General features: G+C 49.3%; 1 protein-coding gene across 2 annotated transcripts in view; it reads right to left on the bottom strand.

The window, feature by feature from the left end:
* The window catches only part of LOXL2 (lysyl oxidase like 2), a 100,616-nt gene extending 92,137 nt beyond the window's left edge, over positions 1-8,479 (bottom strand). For both annotated transcript variants that reach the window (XM_036032684.1, XM_036032683.1), the window contains exon 1: positions 8,338-8,479. The gene's annotated coding sequence lies outside the window, so the exon portion shown is untranslated. The remainder of the gene's footprint in view (positions 1-8,337) is intronic.
* Between the last annotated feature and the right edge of the window lie 565 nt (positions 8,480-9,044).

The raw sequence follows: 9,044 nt of genomic DNA on the forward strand, positions 1-9,044 counted from the left end.
GCTATTACAGTTGTTTCAATTTTTCCCCCATTGCCCCCCTCCACCCAGCCCTGCCCCACTCCCTCAGACACAATCCCCACATCACTGCCCATGTCCATGGGTCATGCATGTGTGTTCTTTGGCTACTCTATTCCCTATTCTGTACTCATCTACATCCCTGTGACTATACTGTAAATACCACTTTGTATTTCTTAATTCCGTCACCTTTTTTCCCATCCCCTCAACTCCCCTTCCATCAAAACATTCTCTGTATCTATGATTCTGTCTCTGTTCTGCTTTTTTATTTTGTTTTCTAGATTCAATGTTGATAGATATGTATTTATTGCCATTTTATTGTTCATATTTTTGACCATCTTAAAGAAGACCCTTTAACATTTCATATAATACTGGTTTGGGCCCTGGCTGGTGTGCATCAGTGAATTGAGTGCTGGCTTGCAAATCATAGGGTTGCCAGTTCAATTCCCAGTCAGGGCACATGCCTGGGTTGAGAGCCAGGTCCCCAGTGGGGGGTGCATGAGAAGCAACCACACATTGATGTTTCTCTCCCTCTCTTTCTGCCTCCATTCCTCTCTCTAAAAATAAATAAAATCTTAAAAAAAAAAGTACTGGTTTGGTGGTGATGAACTTCTTTAGCTTTTCCTTGTCTGGGAAGATTTCATCAGTCCTTCAATTCTAAATGCTAGCTTCGCTGGGCAGAGTAATCTTGATTGTAGGTCCTTGCTTTCCATCACTTTGAATATTTCTTGCCAATCTCTTCTAGCCTGCAAAGTTTCTTTGGAGAAATCAGATGACAGTCTTATGTGAGCTCCCCTATAGATCAGTAACTGCTTTTCTCTTGCTGCTTTTAAGATTCTCTTTGTTTTTAAACTTTAGCATCATACTGTGTCTTGGTGTAGGTAGGCCTCTTTGGGACTCTCTGCACATCCTGGACTTGTATGTCTATCCCCTTCACCACGTTAGGAAAGTTTTCTGTCATTGTTGTCCCAAATAGGTTCCAATTTCTTGCCTCCCTCTTCTCCTTCTGGCACCCCCATGATGCAAATGTTTATAGCATAGGCTCTTTATACTATCCTCCTTTTGGGGGGGTGGCGTATTTTTTCATCTTATTGTTCTGATTGTTTTTTGCTTTCTTATATTCCAAATTGCTGATTTGATTCTAGACTTCATCCACTATATTGCTGATTCCCTGTAAGTTGTTATTTTAATTAGTGTATCCTTTGTTTCTGACTGGATCTTTTTTATGCTATCGAGGTTCCCACTAAGTCCCTTGAGTATCCTTGTAACCGGTGTTTTCAACTCTGCATCTAGTAGCTTGCTTGTCTCCATTTTGTTTAGTTCTTTTTCTGAAGTTTTGTTCTGTTCTTTCATTTGAGCCATCTTTCTTTGTCTCCTCATTGTGGCAGCCTCCATCTGTTTATTTCTATGTATTAGGTAGAGCTGCTGTATCTCCCAGGTTTGGTAGAGTGTCCTGATATAGTAGGTGTCCTGTAGGGTCCACTGGCACAGGGTCCCCTATCACCCAAGTTGGATACTCGAGGTGTGCCCTACGTGTGGGCTGAGTACACACTCCTTCCGTTTTGAGCCTTCATTGCTATTGGCACATACAAGGTCAGCCACTGCCTATATTCTGCCTAGGGTCACACGGCATAAGCTACAAAGTGATCTGCAAATGGAAGCTACTTGTGTTGACTTGGTGGTCCCCAGGTGAAGCCAAGCTGTGAACCACCTGCTGCTAGTGCCAGGCCTGAGCCTACTTAGCAAAAGGTATGGGGCTTGCTGAAGGCAGATGCTGCTTGTTGGAGACAGTTTAAGAAAATCTGAAGCATGAGACAAGATAAGGTATTCATATGGAAAAGCCACTGGAAACAGCTTGGGTGGACCCAGAAGTTGGGGGGAGCAGGGCCTCAAGGAATCACCAGGGAGGGGGAAACAGTGTGAGCCAGGTTTCTCAGATATGGTGTCCACCTGCCAGCTCTGTGGCTTGGTTGGGGGAGGGCTCAGAAAAGGAACATTGGCCTCTGGGAGCATTTCTGTCCGGGAGAAAGCTGGCTGACAGCTCTTGCCCTAATGCTGGACAATTCAGTTCTTCCCCATATGTCTTTGGTGCCTTTCAATCTGCTGCCCCTGTGCTGGAGCTCACAGGGAGTAAATCCAAGTAAGTCCTTGTGCTGGCCCTTTAAGAGGAACTGCCAGGGAGTACAGCAGTTTCTGCCTTCCACAGCCTCAATCCCCACTGGTTTTTACCATAGAAGTTATGGCGACTTCTCTTCCTGGCACTGTGACCCTGTGCTCGGGGGCCTGGTGTGGGACTGGGACCCTTTGCTCCTGAGATATTCCTCCTGATTTTTATTTGCCACATGTGGGTGTGGGACCAACCCATTCCATGTCTTCACCCCTTCTACCGGTCTCAATGTAGTTTCTTCTTTAATTCCATTGTTGTAGGAGTTCCATTGAGCTTGATTTCTGATGGCTCTGGATGATGGTTGTGCTATAGTTTAACTGGAATTTTCATGTGGTTGTACAAGGAGGCGAGCCATGCTTAACTACACTGCCATCTTGACTGGAAGTCTCTATAATTTTTTTTAATGGGAAAAAGTTAGCGTGGATACAGAGTAATTGTAACCCTCATATGTTGCTGGTGGGAATGTAAAATGGTGTATCCACTGTGAAAAACAAAAACAGTTCCTCAAAAAGCTAAACAAGAACGACCATATGATCCTGCAATTCCACTCCTACTTCTATAAACAAGAGAACTGAAAACAGATATCCAAACAAAAATCTTTACACAAATGTTTATAGCAGCACTATTCATAATGGCCAAAAGGTGGAAACAACCTAAATATCCGTCAACAATGAATGGATAAACAAAATGTGGCACATGCGTACAATGGAATAGTACTTGGCCATACAAAGAAATGAAGTATATATACATGCATGGAGCTTGAACACATTATATGAAATAAAATAAGCCAGACAAAATAAGCCAGACCCTATATTATATGATCCCATTTCTGTGAAATATCCAGAATTGGTAATAAACACAAAGAAAGTGGATGAGTGGCTGTTTAGGAGTCAGAGTGGGGAGTTGGAGGAAAAGGGTGCGATGGCTGAAAGGTACGAGTCTCTCCCTGTGGCAATGGAATACATACATGTTCTAAAACAGACCATGGTCATGGCTGTACATACCTGTGAGCACACTAAAGCCCACTGACTGGAGCACTCTAAATGGGTGAATTGTATGGTATGCAAATTATATCTCAATAAGCTATTAAAAATCTATGTAAATGACTCTTTAGTTCAGCAGGGCCTATTTATTAAGCACCAAATACATGCCAAGCACTGTGTGAGGCGGTGGGAATTCAAAGATGAATCTGACAGGGGTTCCCGAGGAGTTCCCAAGGCACTTCGAGGAGCAGGGACCGTACAGAAATAGGTACAGAGGTAGAACTAGGAGGCAGTGGCTGTAACGGGATGAGGAACCGGGAAAGTTTTAGACAGTTGCTACCAGGGCAGGTTTTGAAGGAAAGTTTGAGTTTGACAGATAGGTGGGGAGCAGGGTGGGAAGAACAGGGTGTTCTGGGAGCCTTGGGGGGTTCAGAATTGCAAGATGAAGAGTGAAAGTGTGGGGCAAGTAGGTGGGGTGAGGGCACGTGGAGGTGCGGTTGGAAAACGAGCAGAGGACGGTGAGGAAATGGGATTGTCGTGCTGAGAAATATTCAGGTTTCCCTCTGGGGATGGAGACAGAGCCAATAAAAGAGGAGCAGGAGAGTGGCCCATGGGTCAAATCTGGAAATGGAGGTTTTGGAAATACGGTTTTACTGGAACATATCCAAGCTCATTTCTTTGCTTGCTGTCTATGGCCACTTGCTCACCAGAACGGCAGGGTGGACCAGCTGCGGACAGGCTGCATGCACTGTAAAACCTAAAATATGTGCTATCTGGCCCTTAGAGAAGAAATTCACCAACCCTGGTTCTAGAAACATCACTGAAGCTGGTTTCACATGGGTTAAGACAAAGGGAAAGGAGGCCAGTGAGGGAAGTGGCCACTCTGCTGCCATGGGCAGCACTGGGTACAGGCCTGACATTGTGCTGACAGATGATGGAGGGTTGGCAGGTGGCTAGGGAGGTGGGCATGGCTTTGAGAGCTGCCAGAAAGAAAAAAAATACACATGGAGAATATCAATTTAAGAAAAATCAAAAGTACCTCTGAAAAGGATTCAAGACCTCACAGGGCTGCACTGATGTCTAAATTTTAGGTTTTTCCCTCTTAGTCATTGAAATGCTACCTAAACATCAGGTTTAGCAGAGCGCTCTCAGACAGACCACCTGGGATCAAGGCAGCTTAAAGGGTTTTAAAGATACCCTTACAGGCAAGCCGGAGCAAGTCTAGGTAACCTGTCTAGAAGAGTCTTCTCTCTTCATGGATAAAAACCAAAGCCTGTCCAGATATGTGCTTGGGATTGGTGGCATTTGCCTACACACACTATTGGGGGGCTGGAGTTTACTTTAAAAATGTACTTTATTCAAATTTGTATTTGTACTGGTTTTATAAAAGCTTTAGAAAGAGGTCTAGGAAAGCAACTGCCTTGATCCTCGAGCCCTGCAGGCACTCTGCAAGGCTGTGCTGCTTACACCACGACATCAGTGGTCCCTGGGCAAGGCTGGCGGTGGCAGGAGTTCATGGATCCAAGTTCAAGGACAATATAAAGGAGCTGAGCAAATTAAGCTGTTCACAAGTCATCGATGTAAGTTATCTTCTCATAAAGCACGTTTTACAGGCAAGTGACACGATTTCCTCAGAGGACATGTAGTACTGTGCTGGCGACACATCAAGGGGACATATGGGAGTGGTTGCCATGGGGCGTCCACTCGGCCAGCTGTGTCTGCTGGCCTGACAGAGGTTTCAACAATGGAAAAACAAATCACCATCCACATATAAAATGATAATATAGTATTAAGGTATTCCAAGGGGAGGGGACCAGAAAGCCGTGGGCAAGAACTTAGCTGTGACCCTAATCACAGCCGTTAGCCACTGAGTTAGTTCTTGCTCTACACCTGTATCTGCCACACACAGCGTGCCCACGTAGATTGTTTCTGCCGAGGGAAACACAAAGGATTTTTAAAACTCTGAGCAGAAATCTTATCTAAACTGTCACCATCATGCTTCCTTGCCCTCGGACAAGTGGCTGTTCTGAAAGGGTGGTCCTGGTGTATAAAGCCTTCTCAACACAGGTGGTGGGGCAAGACCAGCCAGCACGCCTGACCAGGTGTGTTCCTTGCCACCCATGCACTGTGCTCCGTTCACCAGCAGGCACAGTGGGGATGCCTAGGGCAAGGTCTGAAAACTTGCTTCAACATGGACACAGCTGGGGACTTAGAAGATGAACAGTGCAGCTGAGGCCGAGCCTCCCAGACATCCGCTCAGCTCTGCCTCTTCTGCCCACAGTCGCCAGTGCTGCTGGCCTGTGGCCTGGGGCAGGGCGCGCTCCAGCCACACCACCTGACCCTCCTGGCCCGCCCAGGGTCCAGAGCACAGGTGGGCCTGTGTGACACTGCCATGCAGACTGACCTCGAGGTCTTTCCCCGAAGGGAAACAAAGAACAGTGATTACCAGCTGTTCTTCTGAATCCAGGCAGGCCCGGGAAGGGGGGAACTAGACCTCCTCACACCCCAACACTGTGGAAGGAAGGAAGCTCTGAAGCTGCTGATGTGGTCTCACCTAGAAATCCCACCCCTGTGGAGACAGCCCACTAGTTAAGGGGGAGGTGGACGCAGGGCTGCCAGAAGGTGGTGTGGTTAAGGTTAAGGCTTTGCCTCTTTTGAGTTCTGCTGTTGAATAGTGGGATTGGAGGAACCCAAATAAGGAATAAATACGATGTGAATAAATTATAAAAATCAACAAAACTCAGATCAACTGTAAAAGGATGTTTTTGGGGAAATTAGGAACATTTTAAATATGGACTGGGTATGAAATGATCCCAAAGAATGATTGGTAATTTTCTTAAGTAAAATAATCTCGTAATGTTTATTTAGTATTATATGTTTAGAGATCCCGCTGTAATACATAGGGATGTAATGATTTTTTTAAAGATTTTATTTATTTATTTATTTTTAGAGAGGGAAGGGAGGGAGATAGAGAGAGAGAGACAGAGAAACTTCAATGTGCGGTTGCTGGGGGTTGTGGCCTGCAACCCAGGCATGTAGCCTGGCTGGGAATCGAACCTGGGACACTTTGGTTCCCAGCCCGCGCTCAGTCCACTGAGCTATGCCAGCCAGGGCTGGGATGTAATGATTTGATGCCTGGGATTTGCTCTGAAATAGTTCAGTGAAAACAAGAGAGAAAGGGATGGGTAAAGCAAGGGTGGAAAACCAGCTGTTGGCACTGGGGCCTTCTCTCCACGACTGCGCATATTTGAAATTTTTCAGAAAAATAAATTTTAAATAAACGGAGGAAAATGCAGCATTTTCCGGAACATCAGAAGGCTCCATGGAGGGCCATCGATGGCCTTGGGAGAAGGCAGGAAGGGTCCGGCGAGGAGCGCGGCGTGGAGGAGACAGGGCGAAGCGGCACCGCGGGTTTCATCTGCGCTGCAGGCAGACGGCAAGCGCAGGCTCTGTCTCCACACCTAGGTTTCACAGTCAGCTCTGCCACTTATGGCTGGGTGGCCTTAGACCACGTCACGTTTGAACACAAAGTCCCAGGGATTCAGATGTGAGCGCACACACCATTGAGACTCAATCCCCAGGGGTCCATGGGGTGCATGCGAGCATTTTGCCATGAGTTTCACGGGCACTCCAGGGACAGACACTAGGGACCAGGAAGGGGAATAGGACAAGGGGGTGGGGGAGACGACTAATTAGCTAAGTCAACAGCCAGTGCCTCAATCCTTTCACCTGGGAACTGACCAGAGAAAAATGAACATTTCATCTTTTTCCTAAACGCCATCCCTGACCATGAAGCTCACAATAGACCATAAATAATGCTAAATAATTCCACTAAGAATGACAAATAGGCTTGGGGTCTTCCAGGACAGACAGGCTAGGGGTGGTGTAAGAGATAGGAGTTCGAGACCCACACCGACTAACCCGGTGGCCTTGATCTCCAGCATTTGTCCTCTTCCGCAAAAAGAAACGGTTGGACTCGTCTCCACAGTTCCGAGATTTTAGAGGACGAAATTAATCTGGGGCATGTTTCCGGCTCTCACGCACGCCTCCCCTCTCATCAGGGCTTGACGTTTCCTAGACACGAGTAGTTAGTCCCCTCCCCCTGCGTAGTCCCTTCGCCGCGTCCCCTCACCTCGCCCCCGCTGGTATTTGGTGACGTTTACTGGGGGGGGGGGGGGGGGGTGATAGAGAGAAAGGAATCTCAATCACGCTTGTTTCTTCCAATCATTTCTATTCCGCACCGCGCCACTGTACAGCGACACCTCAGGCGTGCAGCTAAACCCCAGCTTAAAACCCAGCGCAGTGACCAAAGCGCCTGCGTAAAAGTTGCCGTCGCAGAGGACAGCAGGAGTATCTCGCAACACTAAGACTAGCTCTACCTCCGAGCAATCCTGCACTCACGACCCGACCCATGGATTTGTTTGTGCTGGTTCTTTCCTACTCCAGGGCCTCTCTGTCGTAATGGCAGGAGAGGTTTCCAGGTCCCCGCACTAGCCAGGGTGACTTGGGAGTGCACACCTGGCATGCGAAGCGCACCTCTCCACCCACAGAACTCAGGGGGTTCGGGCGCTCAACCGAGACCTTACTGGAAGGCTGAGGAGAAAACCCAGTTCCAAGCATTGGGCACTGGAGTTCCTAGGCTCAGCCCCAGTGACCCACGCCCACACCCTGCTCCAGTCTAGTGGACTCAACATTTCCAGATCTGTGGCTCAGTGCGATCCCCGTCCCCAGCGCACCCCACATCCCTCAAAGCCAGAGCTCCGGGCACAAGCACAGCCCCAGTGTCCCTGGTCCGTCGCTGCCTCCCCTGCGCACCTATTGCACAATAAGCCTGGACTGGCACTACCTTGCCTGTTTGCCGGCGTCCCGGGCGGGCAAGGAACCGAGCGCCTCACTCCTTGGGGTGCGCCAGTGGCATCTCCTGACCCTGTTCCAGAGAGGTGGGGCTGGGTGGGTCCGCCCGAGTGGGAGGGGGCATCCACTTCCCTGCACACCCCGAATCTCTCAGCGCAAAAAGCCTTCACCATGTGTGCCGCCGTCCCGACCCGGGAACCCCAAGTACAATGAAGAGACGACTTCGCGGGGAGTGGAGTCTGCAGACCCCGCGAGGACGCTCTCGCTTCCCCTCAAACCGCTGCCCTCCCTGGAGGCCACAGGGCGCAGCGCTCTTACTTGGTAGAAGGGGTCGCCCTGGCTTGGCTGGGGCCAGGTTTTCCACGGTGGCCCCTGTCGGCGCCCACGCCGCCGAGCCGCTTTCCTGAGCAGAGGGCGCAGGGGGGCGGTTGGAGAGAAAGGTTGGAGATCTGGGAGCAGCGGGCTGAAGTACCTTCTTCACGCTTTTCCCGGCACTTTTAACTGGAGTCGGACGGCAAACCCCTCCCCGGGCCCACCCTCTCCCTGAGCGCGGCCGCCGCATTGGCCCGGCCTGTTGTAATTGGAGAGCCGTGACTCCCCGAGCGAAGGCTCTGTCCGGAGACTGCGCGGTAGTGGCGCAGCCCTTGGAGGCTCTTCCCGCCCGGGTTTCCAAAGCCTGAGAAGCTGGGGAGGGAGGGCGGGACCTGGGGTGGTGGGGAGTCTTTTCTCTAGAAGATTCCTTTACTCCTCACCTCTTCAATGTTGCTGAATTTTAGCCTGTGATGTTCTTCTCACCAACATTAAGGTGGAGACTAATCCAGTTCCCTGTCCAGAGAGCCAAGCACTGCCTGGAACATAGTAAACACTCATTAAAAACTGATAAATGGCCTTGGCTGGTGAAGCTCAGTGGACTGAATGCCTACTTGCAACCCAAGAGGTCGTGGGTTCGATCCCCAGTAGGGGCATATGCCTGGGTTGTAGGGGGGCAGGTGGGTGGTGTGTGAGAGGCAACCAATCAACGTTCC

This window comes from Phyllostomus discolor, chromosome 8, assembly GCF_004126475.2.
Source record: "Phyllostomus discolor isolate MPI-MPIP mPhyDis1 chromosome 8, mPhyDis1.pri.v3, whole genome shotgun sequence".
NCBI lineage: Eukaryota > Metazoa > Chordata > Mammalia > Chiroptera > Phyllostomidae > Phyllostomus > Phyllostomus discolor.